Raw genomic sequence first — 10,052 nt, forward strand, 5'->3', positions numbered from 1 at the left:
TTTAAAAAAAGTTGCAGTCTGCTTCAGAGTGTATGTAAAACATACTATTGTGTCATTCAAAACGAGTAGGCCATTGCATGCTGGCGTCTAAGTGAAAATTTAGCAAATTCTAAACATTACCTACAAACTACACAACTGAGATGACACATCAATCATCGCCCCCTACGGACAGGCTCTTGTCCACATGCAGGCCGGTGCAGGGCCACCACCTTATGCCACACAGGGGCAGCTACTTGGGGATGCTCTTCGAGTGTTTCGGACGAGATACGGCACAAAACTCCGAGTTGCTGAGGCGGTTAAGCAAGCACTATGTAAAAGCAATTATTATGATAACATAGTGAATGCTTGGGAGCTTATTGTCTCTCGCTCCTGGTTAAAGATCTACCCAACCCATGGGCCCACAAAGTGTTCAACTTCACATTCTTCTCATTAAAGGCCTGTGACAAAGGTGCATCTATTGAAGCAACATCGTCTCTGGCTTACACATCTACTGGGTCTCCACTTGACTTTGTATTGTCTAGGAGCAAGTCCACATACACCTCCACTTCCACAAACTGCTGGGAGTTGCCTCACTCTGCCTCAGTCAGAATTCTCCTCCTGCTTCACGATGTGAAGGTCCCATTTTGGATCTTCATCTTCACATTTTACCTTCACTTCTTCGCTCATCACTTCTTCACATTTCACCATCACCTCTTCATATTTCACCTCGATACCTTTAAAAGTGTCCAAGCTGGGATTTTCTTCCGGTTCGTGTTTCATGAGGGATGGGCTCATTGCGGCACTTTGACTTTCACAAGCTGATTTCAGACTGCACTCCTTGTGGATTTTCTGATGCTTCTGTGCTCTCTGGTGTACTTGAAGATTTGATGAATCTGCAAACGGCTTCCCGCACAGAGTACACTTGAAGGGTTTCTCTCCCGTGTGTGTTCTCTGGTGTACTACAAGAGCAGATGAATGTGCAAACGCCTTCACGCACACACTGCACTTGAAGGGTTTCTCTCCTGTGTGTGTTCTCTGGTGTTTTCCAAGATCAGATGAATGTGCAAACGCCTTCACGCACACACTGCACTTGAAGGGTTTCTCTCTCGTGTGTGTTATCTGGTGTACTTCAAGATTTGATGAACGTGCAAACGCCTTCCCGCACAGAGTGCACCTGAAAGGTTTCTCTCCCGTGTGTGTTCTCTGGTGTTTTTTAAGAGCAGATGACCATGAAAATGCCTTCCCACAAACACTGCACTTGAAGGGTTTCTCTCCCGTGTGTGTTCTCTGGTGTTTTACAAGCGCCGATGACTGTGCAAATGCTTTCACGCACACACTGCACTTGAAGGGTTTCTCTCCCGTGTGTGTTCTCTGGTGTTCTACAAGAGCAGATGACTGTACAAATGCCTTCCCACACACACTGCACTTGAAGGGTTTCTCTCCCGTGTGTGTTCTCTGGTGTGTTACAAGATGACATGAATCTGAAAACGCCTTGCCGCACAGAGTACACTTGAAGGGTTTCTCTCCTGTGTGTGTTCTCTGGTGTTTTTTAAGAGCAGATGACCATGAAAATGTCTTCCCACACACACTGCACTTGAAGGGTGTCTCTCCCGTGTGTGTTCTCTGGTGTGTTTTCAGAACAAATGAACCTGAAAATGTCTTCCCACAAACACTGCACTTGAAGGGTTTCTCTCCCGTGTGTGTTCTCTGGTGTGTTACAAGATTACATGACTGTGTAAACGCCATCCCGCACATCGTGCACCTGAAGGGTTTCTCTCCCGTGTGTGTTCTCTGGTGGTTCTGAAAAACTGATGGCCATGCAAATGCCTTGTTACACACAGTACATTTGAAGGGTTTCTCTCCCGTGTGTGTTCTTTGGTGTACTTGAAGATTTGATGAATCTGCAAACGCCTTCCCACACACACTGCACTTGAAGGGTTTCTCTCCCGTGTGTGTTCTCTGGTGTTTTTTAACAACAGATGAACATGCAAACGCCTTCCCACACACACTGCACTTGAAGGGTTTCTCTCCTGTGTGACTCCTCTGGTGCCGTGTCAGATTTCCAGTCCGGTCCGTGCTGTATGCACGCTGGTCGCATTGTTGACTTGTCGTACCGAGCTGCGCTGACTGCCTTTGCTCCATCAGAACAATTCTGCAGAGGAAGCGTCAGCTGCAGACAGAAAAAAATAATATCCACACCATCTACACGTCAGGCACAGAGGAATGCACACGTAACTTACACGTCTATACTTATTAATATATTCATGATTTAGTGAAAAAGTTTCCCAAATTAATCAGATTTGATGAACGTGAAAACGCCTTCACGTACAGAGTGCACCTGAAGGGTTTCTCTCCACGGGCTGTTGTGGCACACAATGAGAGGGAAAATGTCATTAATATGCCTGGAAGCCTTCATATCTTCCAAGATGAATGTTAACTCAAAACTCTAAGCACACAATTTCGGCTGTCTGACTACAAAAGGAATATATATGAAAGCTAAATTTAGCTGACATAGCAAAGGGTGTTGAAAACAATACTATTTGTGTTATGCAGAAATGCATAAATTAATGTTCAATCGCAACTTAGAGGTGTGAATCCAGGCTCAGATGTCCTTGAATGCTGGGATGAACAGATCCGACTTCAGCTGAATGTGTGTGCTGTGTTCACCTCCTGTTTCCATTCTTATGAAGAGTTCCAGAGGAAAACAAAAATAAATTATTGTTTTGATATAACCTCCGTGTTCAACAGAGTTAATAGACTTTACTTCAAACACAAACTTGACACTGTCACACACTGCCATGAGTAAACAGGTGGTGGTGTTACCAGAACCATGCCTGGCCACCTTCATCTGCTCAGCATTAATTCTTCTTCACTCCACAAAATAATGAATCGAGGATCAATCAACATAGCCGAGGCTATCCGTGTCTCTGTCTCTCTCTCCCCGTGGTGAAGGTGTTCCCCTCCACACATTCAGAGTCAACAGCGGCACGCGCTTAGCGTCTTTGACCGATAGACATTGACGCACGTATTGTTGGTTCTTTCAGTAAAGTCACGTAGATAGAAAATAAAAATAACAGATTACATTTAATAAGATAAAGAACACTTGTGTTGCGATCGAAACGTCGTGGGTTTTTTGCTTTATTTAAAAAAAAACATTTATTTTAATTTATTATCCTATTTTATTTTCTATCTACGTGACTTTACTGAAAGAACCAAGAATATTAATTCCTGCAGTCACCAAAGTTTTAAGTCAAAACATTCACACACGTTGACAAAACCTCACCTTGTGTTGTTGTGGGCAGGTCGCTTCTGATAACAAGAGCGGTATAGCAGCTCAAGCGGGCTTGGCCTGCTAACAAAAGAACGAAAATAAAAACTGCGTGAATATTTACAATAAAACAAAGTTACAAAGTGGCGAGCCGGGTGAAGACAAATTAAACTTAAGCGAGATAATAAAAGTCAATGCAATCAGGCGAGGGCAGGAGGCAAGGCCCCGCGTGGCTAGGCCCCGCGCTGTAAAGTTCCAACCTGGACATCGATTCCCATGCTCGCTGATACTCAACTGACATCTCTACGAGATAGAGGCTCTACCTTGGTAAACAACAACCACAACAACCACTACAACAACCACCACAACCACGACCACCAACACGATAATAATTTCTCACCTCGGATTTCAGTGCAAGAGCGAAGCGATCGCTTCCTGTTACCTCGTGACGTCACGCGGCAGGAGTAGGTGACATGACGTCACGTCCGGGGAACAAGACACTCCCCTCCCACGAGCGGCTCCGTAACTGAATAAAATTATGTTAATGAGCCCGGGCCATATGTCGAGGGATGGGGGCGTGGGTGCTGAACCCGTCGCAATAAACTCGCGACGGCTTTCACGAACTCATTATGTTAATGAGCCACCAGTCACTGGGCGTAGCTTTGCTCAAATAAGGATTGTACCGGAACAGATATCGGCAGTGACCAAGCAGAGGTGACGTCACGCTCATGGGCGCGGTGGACGGGAGTGGGGTGAATACCTTGGTGACATGACGTCACTAGCGAGGCACACCTCCCCCTGGCGTTTCAGAGCGATGAGGTCATACTGAGTGGTGACGTCACAGAGCGGGGATGGAGTTTAAGTTGATTTAGATTCATTTTCCATTGCTCCATCTCTTGAACAGAGACCCCTTGCGTGCGTGAGCTCAGCAACTACAACGTGGACATTATTGTGTGTACACACTGTTTCTGTGTGTACACAGTTTCTGTGTACACTGTGTGTGTACAGTGTGTGTATAGTGTGTGCCTGTATATCTGTGTGTGCCTGTGTCTCTGTGTGTGCCTGTGTGTGACACCTGATGATGATTGCTTGTGTTGCAGTCGAAACGTCGTGAGAATTTAATTGTTTTATATTTTTGTTATTTTATTGTTTCCCTTCTACGTGACTTTACCGAAAGAACCAAGAATAAATATCAGCTCTATGTTTTCAAATAAATACATTTTGGGTATCGAATAAATTATAGTCTAAAGAAGCTACACATGACGAATTGTAGGCAATTATAGTTATAATCAAAATACATTTTTAAACAATCACGTGGTCCCTGTAGTCGCCGTTAGAGACACAAAATCTGCTTGAAAACAGTTCATCAACATATATGAATGCATTGATTCGAATAAGCAGAGTTAATTTCCTATTTATGGCATGCCAGCTATGTGTCAGTTTTCGATATCAACATCACCTTATAAAAGAATAACATTTAAAATATAAGCGCACAACTTTATCCGTGATGAACGCTGCACTTCGTCGTTTTCCTGCAGGGGGCGCTGTAAACCTACACACACCCCCTGCATGCGATCGACGGACGCGCAGGGACAGACGCTCGATTACGTTGGAATTGATCTGCAGACGACCAGCAGCTCCGTGTCGCTTTATCTCGATCCCGCGATCCCCTACCAGGTGAAAGTCCGCATCGAACCGAACCCCCGGCAAAGCCATCTACCTAATGACAAGAGAAAATTCACGCGAAATGTAATTTTCAACGAAGTCTTCCAGATGTAAAATGAAATAAACTTTTAATGAAGAAATGAAATCATCTAAATCAGAACAACACAATTCAAATATGTTTCATTTTAAAACTTCAGAACTTGCGTGAATGCGTCCTTCGTGTGCAAATGTTGTGACTTTCCTGGCCTGAAGGCCATCAATGTGTTGGACCATTAAATGGTGCACAGCGTCTCAACAACAGCAGTGGGGTTTGCTTCAACCGATGGTTACGAACATCCAGACGTGAATCAGCAAGGAGCGTTTCTAGTCCCAGTTAGACAAAATCTACGTCAACACGTAAGACAAAACTACAATTCTTGTTGTAGAGAATGTACCTCCTCCTATACGTGTAACTTTCCAGTGGTATGCCTTGTAACTGATGAATGATCCGAGCGTGCTCCCTATTTCAAAGACAATGAGTTGCTCCAGAGGCCGACGCTTCGTGAAACACAAGAACACCCTTTGACCTGTATCACAGGAACAACGGGTCTCACCCGAGTTCTATGTACAGGTTACTTCCAAAACACACACACACACTTTATCCTAACATCACTTATTCAATGTGGCCCTCAGATAAAATGTTACATGTACGCGCACAATCAGACAAGTATTCATTCTAAATCATTGACGGTCATATTAACATTGAATTACTGCAGCTAAATTGACTGCATCACGTTACATCGTATTAACAAGAAGTTATTTTACAAATGCGCACCGTCTGCTTAACAATGTATGTACACCGTACTATTGTTGCGTCATTCAAAACGAGTAGGCCGTTGCATGCTGGCGTCTTGGTCAAAATGTAGCAAATTCTAAACATTACACTACAAATAATAGATCACGGCGTTTCGATGGCAACACCAGCAATCGTCATCAGGTGGGACAAGCAAGCAGCAAGAAAAAACTGCTGGAGTAGGCGTCTACTACTTCCGCAGTTTCTCTTGCTATGGTTGTCCCACCTGATGACGATTGCTTGTGTTGTGGTCTCAACGCCGCGATCTGTTATGTTTCTACCCACGTGGTGACTTCACCGAAAGAACTCAAGAGTGTGGATTCCTGCAGTCACGAAAGCTTCGAATCAAGATTGCCTACAAACTACACAACTGGGATGACGCATCAATCATCGCCCCCTACTGATAGGTTCTTGTCCACATGCAGACCGGTGCAGGGCCACCACTTTGTGCCACACAGGGGCAGCTGCTACTTGGGGATGCTCTTCGAGTGTTTCAGACGAGGTACGACACAAAACTCCGAGTTGCCGATGTGATAAAGCAAGCACCGTGTAAATGCAAATATTATAACATAGTGAATGCTTGGGAGCTTATTGTCTCTCGCTCCTGGCTAGAGATCTACCCAACCCACAGGTCCACAAAGATTGGCCAGCCTTAATCTGCAGGTTGCACCTAGGAACTGAGTGTCCAACTTCACGTTCTTGTCATTAAAGGCCTGTGACAAAGGTGCATCTATTGGAGCGACATCTCAAGCTTACACATCTACCGGGTCTCCACTTGACTTTGTATTGTCTAGGAGCAAGTCCACCCACACCTCCACTTCCACAAACTGCTGGGAGTTGCCTCGCTCTGCCTCAGTCAGAATTCTCCTCATGCTTCACGTTGCCTCCATCGATGTGAAGGTCCCATTTTTGGAGTTGAATCTTCATCTTCACATTTCACCTTCACTTCTTTGTTCTTCACCATCACTTCTTCCCTCTTCACCTTCACCTCTTCACATTTCACCTTCACCTCTTCACATTTCACCTCGATACCTTTAAAAGTGTCCAAGCTGGGATTTTCTCCGGTTCGTGTTTCATGAGGGATGGGCTCATTGCGGCACTTTGACTTTCACAAGCTGATTTCAGACTCCACTCCTTGCAGATCTTTTGATGCTTCTGTGTTCTCTGGTGCAGTTGAAGATTTGATGAATGTGCAAATGCCTTCCCGCACACACTGCACTTGAAGGGTTTCTCTCCCGTGTGTGTACTCTGGTGTACTTGAAGATTTGATGAATGTGCAAATGCCTTCCCGCACACACTGCACTTGAAAGGTTTCTCTCCCGTGTGTGTTCTCTGGTGTGTTTTAAGAGCAAATGAACCTAAAAATGTCTTCCCACACACACTGCACCTGAAGGGTTTCTCTCCCGTGTGTGTTCTCTGGTGTGTTTTAAGAGCAGATGACCGTGAAAATGCCATCCCACACACAGTGCACTTGAATGGTTTCTCTCCTGTGTGTTCTCTGGTGTTTTTAAAGAGTAGATTAATCTGAAAATGCCTTCCCACACACACTGCACTTAAAGGGTTTCTTTGCCGTGTGTGTTCTCTGGTGTGTTTTAAGAGCAAATGAATCTGAAAATGTCTTCCCACACACACTGCACTTGAAGGGTTTCTCTCCCGTGTGTGTTCTCTGGTGTTTTAAGAGCGGATGACCATGAAAATGTCTTCCCACACACACTGCACCTGAAGGGTTTCTCTCCCGTATGTGTTCTCTGGTGTTCTTTAAGAGTAAAGTTCCAACCTGGAGTAAAGTTCCAACCTAGACATCGATTCCTATGCTCGCTGCTACTCAATTGACATCCCTACGAGAGAGAGCGAGGCTCTACCTTGGTAAACAACAACCACAACAACCACCACCACCACAACGACCACCACCACGATGAGAATTTCTCACCTCGGATTTCAGTGCAAGCGCGCACACGGCAGTTCCCTCCCAAGAGCGGCTCTCCAACTGAATATATTATGTTAATGAGGCCGGCCCATATGTCGAGGGATTGGGGCGTGGGCGCTGAATAATCTCGCGACGGCTTTAACGAACAGATTATGTTAATGAGTCGCCAGTCACTGGGCGTAGCTTTGCCCAAATAAGGATTGCCACTGGAACGACATCGGCAGTGACCCGAGCGGAGGTGACGTCACGCCCAAAGAGCGCGGTGGACGGGGGAAGGGTGAATACCTTGGTGACATGACATCACTAGCGAGGTACACCTCCCCCTGGCGTTTCACGCCGATGAGGTAATGCAGAGTGGTGACGTCCCAGAGTTGGAGTTTAAGTTGATTTAGATTCATTTTCTATTGCTCCCTCCCTTGGGTGCGTGGGCTCAGCAACGTGGACATTATTGTGTATACACTGTGTGTGTACACTATGTGTATACACTGTGTGTCACTGTGCGTGTACACTGTGTGTGTGTACACTATGTGTGTACACTGTTTGTGTCCACATTGAACCAAACCCCCGGCAAGGCCATCCACTTAATGACGTGAGAAAATTCACGCGAAATGTCCTTTTCAATGAAGTCTTCAAGATGTAAATTGATACAAGCTTTTAATGAGGAAATAAAATCATCTAATGCAAAACGCAACACAATTCAAATGTTTCATTTTAAAAGTTCAAAACAGAGCATGGGGTACTTGCGTGAATGCGTCCTTCGTGTGCAAATGTTGTGACTTTCCTGGCCTGAAGGCCGTCAATGTGTTGGACCCTTATTGGTGCACAGCGTCTCAACAACAGCAGTGGGGTTTGCTTCAAGCGATAGGTACGAACATTCAGACGTGAATCAGCAAGGAGCGTTTCTAGTCCCAGTTAGACAAAATCTACGTCAACACGTAAGACAAAACTACAATTCGTGTTGTAGAGAATGTACCTCCTCCTATACGTGTAACTTTCCAGTGGTATGCCTTGTAACTGATGAATGATCCGAGCGTGCTCCCTATTTCAAAGACAATGAGTTGCTCCAGAGGCCGACGCTTCGTGAAACACAAGAACACCCTTTGACCTGTATCACAGGAACAACGGGTCTCACCCGAGTTCTATGTACAGGTTACTTCCAAAACACACACACACACTTTATCCTAACATCACTTATTCAATGTGGCCCTCAGATAAAATGTTACATGTACGCGCACAATCAGACAAGTATTCATTCTAAATCATTGACGGTCATATTAACATTGAATTACTGCAGCTAAATTGACTGCATCACGTTACATCGTATTAACAAGAAGTTATTTTACAAATGCGCACCGTCTGCTTAACAATGTATGTACACCGTACTATTGTTGTGTCATTCAAAACGAGTAGGCCGTTGCATGCTGGCGTCTTGGTCAAAATGTAGCAAATTCTAAACATTACACTACAAATAATAGATCACGGCGTTTCGATGGCAACACCAGCAATCGTCATCAGGTGGGACAAGCAAGCAGCAAGAAAAAACTGCTGGAGTAGGCGTCTACTACTTCCGCAGTTTCTCTTGCTATGGTTGTCCCACCTGATGACGATTGCTTGTGTTGTGGTCTCAACGCCGCGATCTGTTATGTTTCTACCCACGTGGTGACTTCACCGAAAGAACTCAAGAGTGTGGATTCCTGCAGTCACGAAAGCTTCGAATCAAGATTGCCTACAAACTACACAACTGGGATGACGCATCAATCATCGCCCCCTACTGATAGGTTCTTGTCCACATGCAGACCGGTGCAGGGCCACCACTTTGTGCCACACAGGGGCAGCTGCTACTTGGGGATGCTCTTCGAGTGTTTCAGACGAGGTACGACACAAAACTCCGAGTTGCCGATGTGATAAAGCAAGCACCGTGTAAATGCAAATATTATAACATAGTGAATGCTTGGGAGCTTATTGTCTCTCGCTCCTGGCTAGACATCATCTACCGGGTCTCCACTTGACTTTGTATTGTCTAGGAGCAAGTCCACCCACACCTCCACTTCCACAAACTGCTGGGAGTTGCCTCGCTCTGCCTCAGTCAGAATTCTCCTCATGCTTCACGTTGCCTCCATCGATGTGAAGGTCCCATTTTTGGAGTTGAATCTTCATCTTCACATTTCACCTTCACTTCTTTGTTCTTCACCATCACTTCTTCCCTCTTCACCTTCACCTCTTCACATTTCACCTTCACCTCTTCACATTTCACCTCGATACCTTTAAAAGTGTCCAAGCTGGGATTTTCTCCGGTTCGTGTTTCATGAGGGATGGGCTCATTGCGGCACTTTGACTTTCACAAGCTGATTTCAGACTCCACTCCTTGCAGATCTTTTGAT

Source organism: Petromyzon marinus, unplaced genomic scaffold, assembly GCF_048934315.1.
Source record: "Petromyzon marinus isolate PM22_M1 ecotype Great Lakes invasive population unplaced genomic scaffold, UKy_Petmar_22M1.pri1.0 PM_G_Scaffold_7, whole genome shotgun sequence".
In the NCBI taxonomy this organism is placed as follows: domain Eukaryota; kingdom Metazoa; phylum Chordata; class Hyperoartia; order Petromyzontiformes; family Petromyzontidae; genus Petromyzon; species Petromyzon marinus.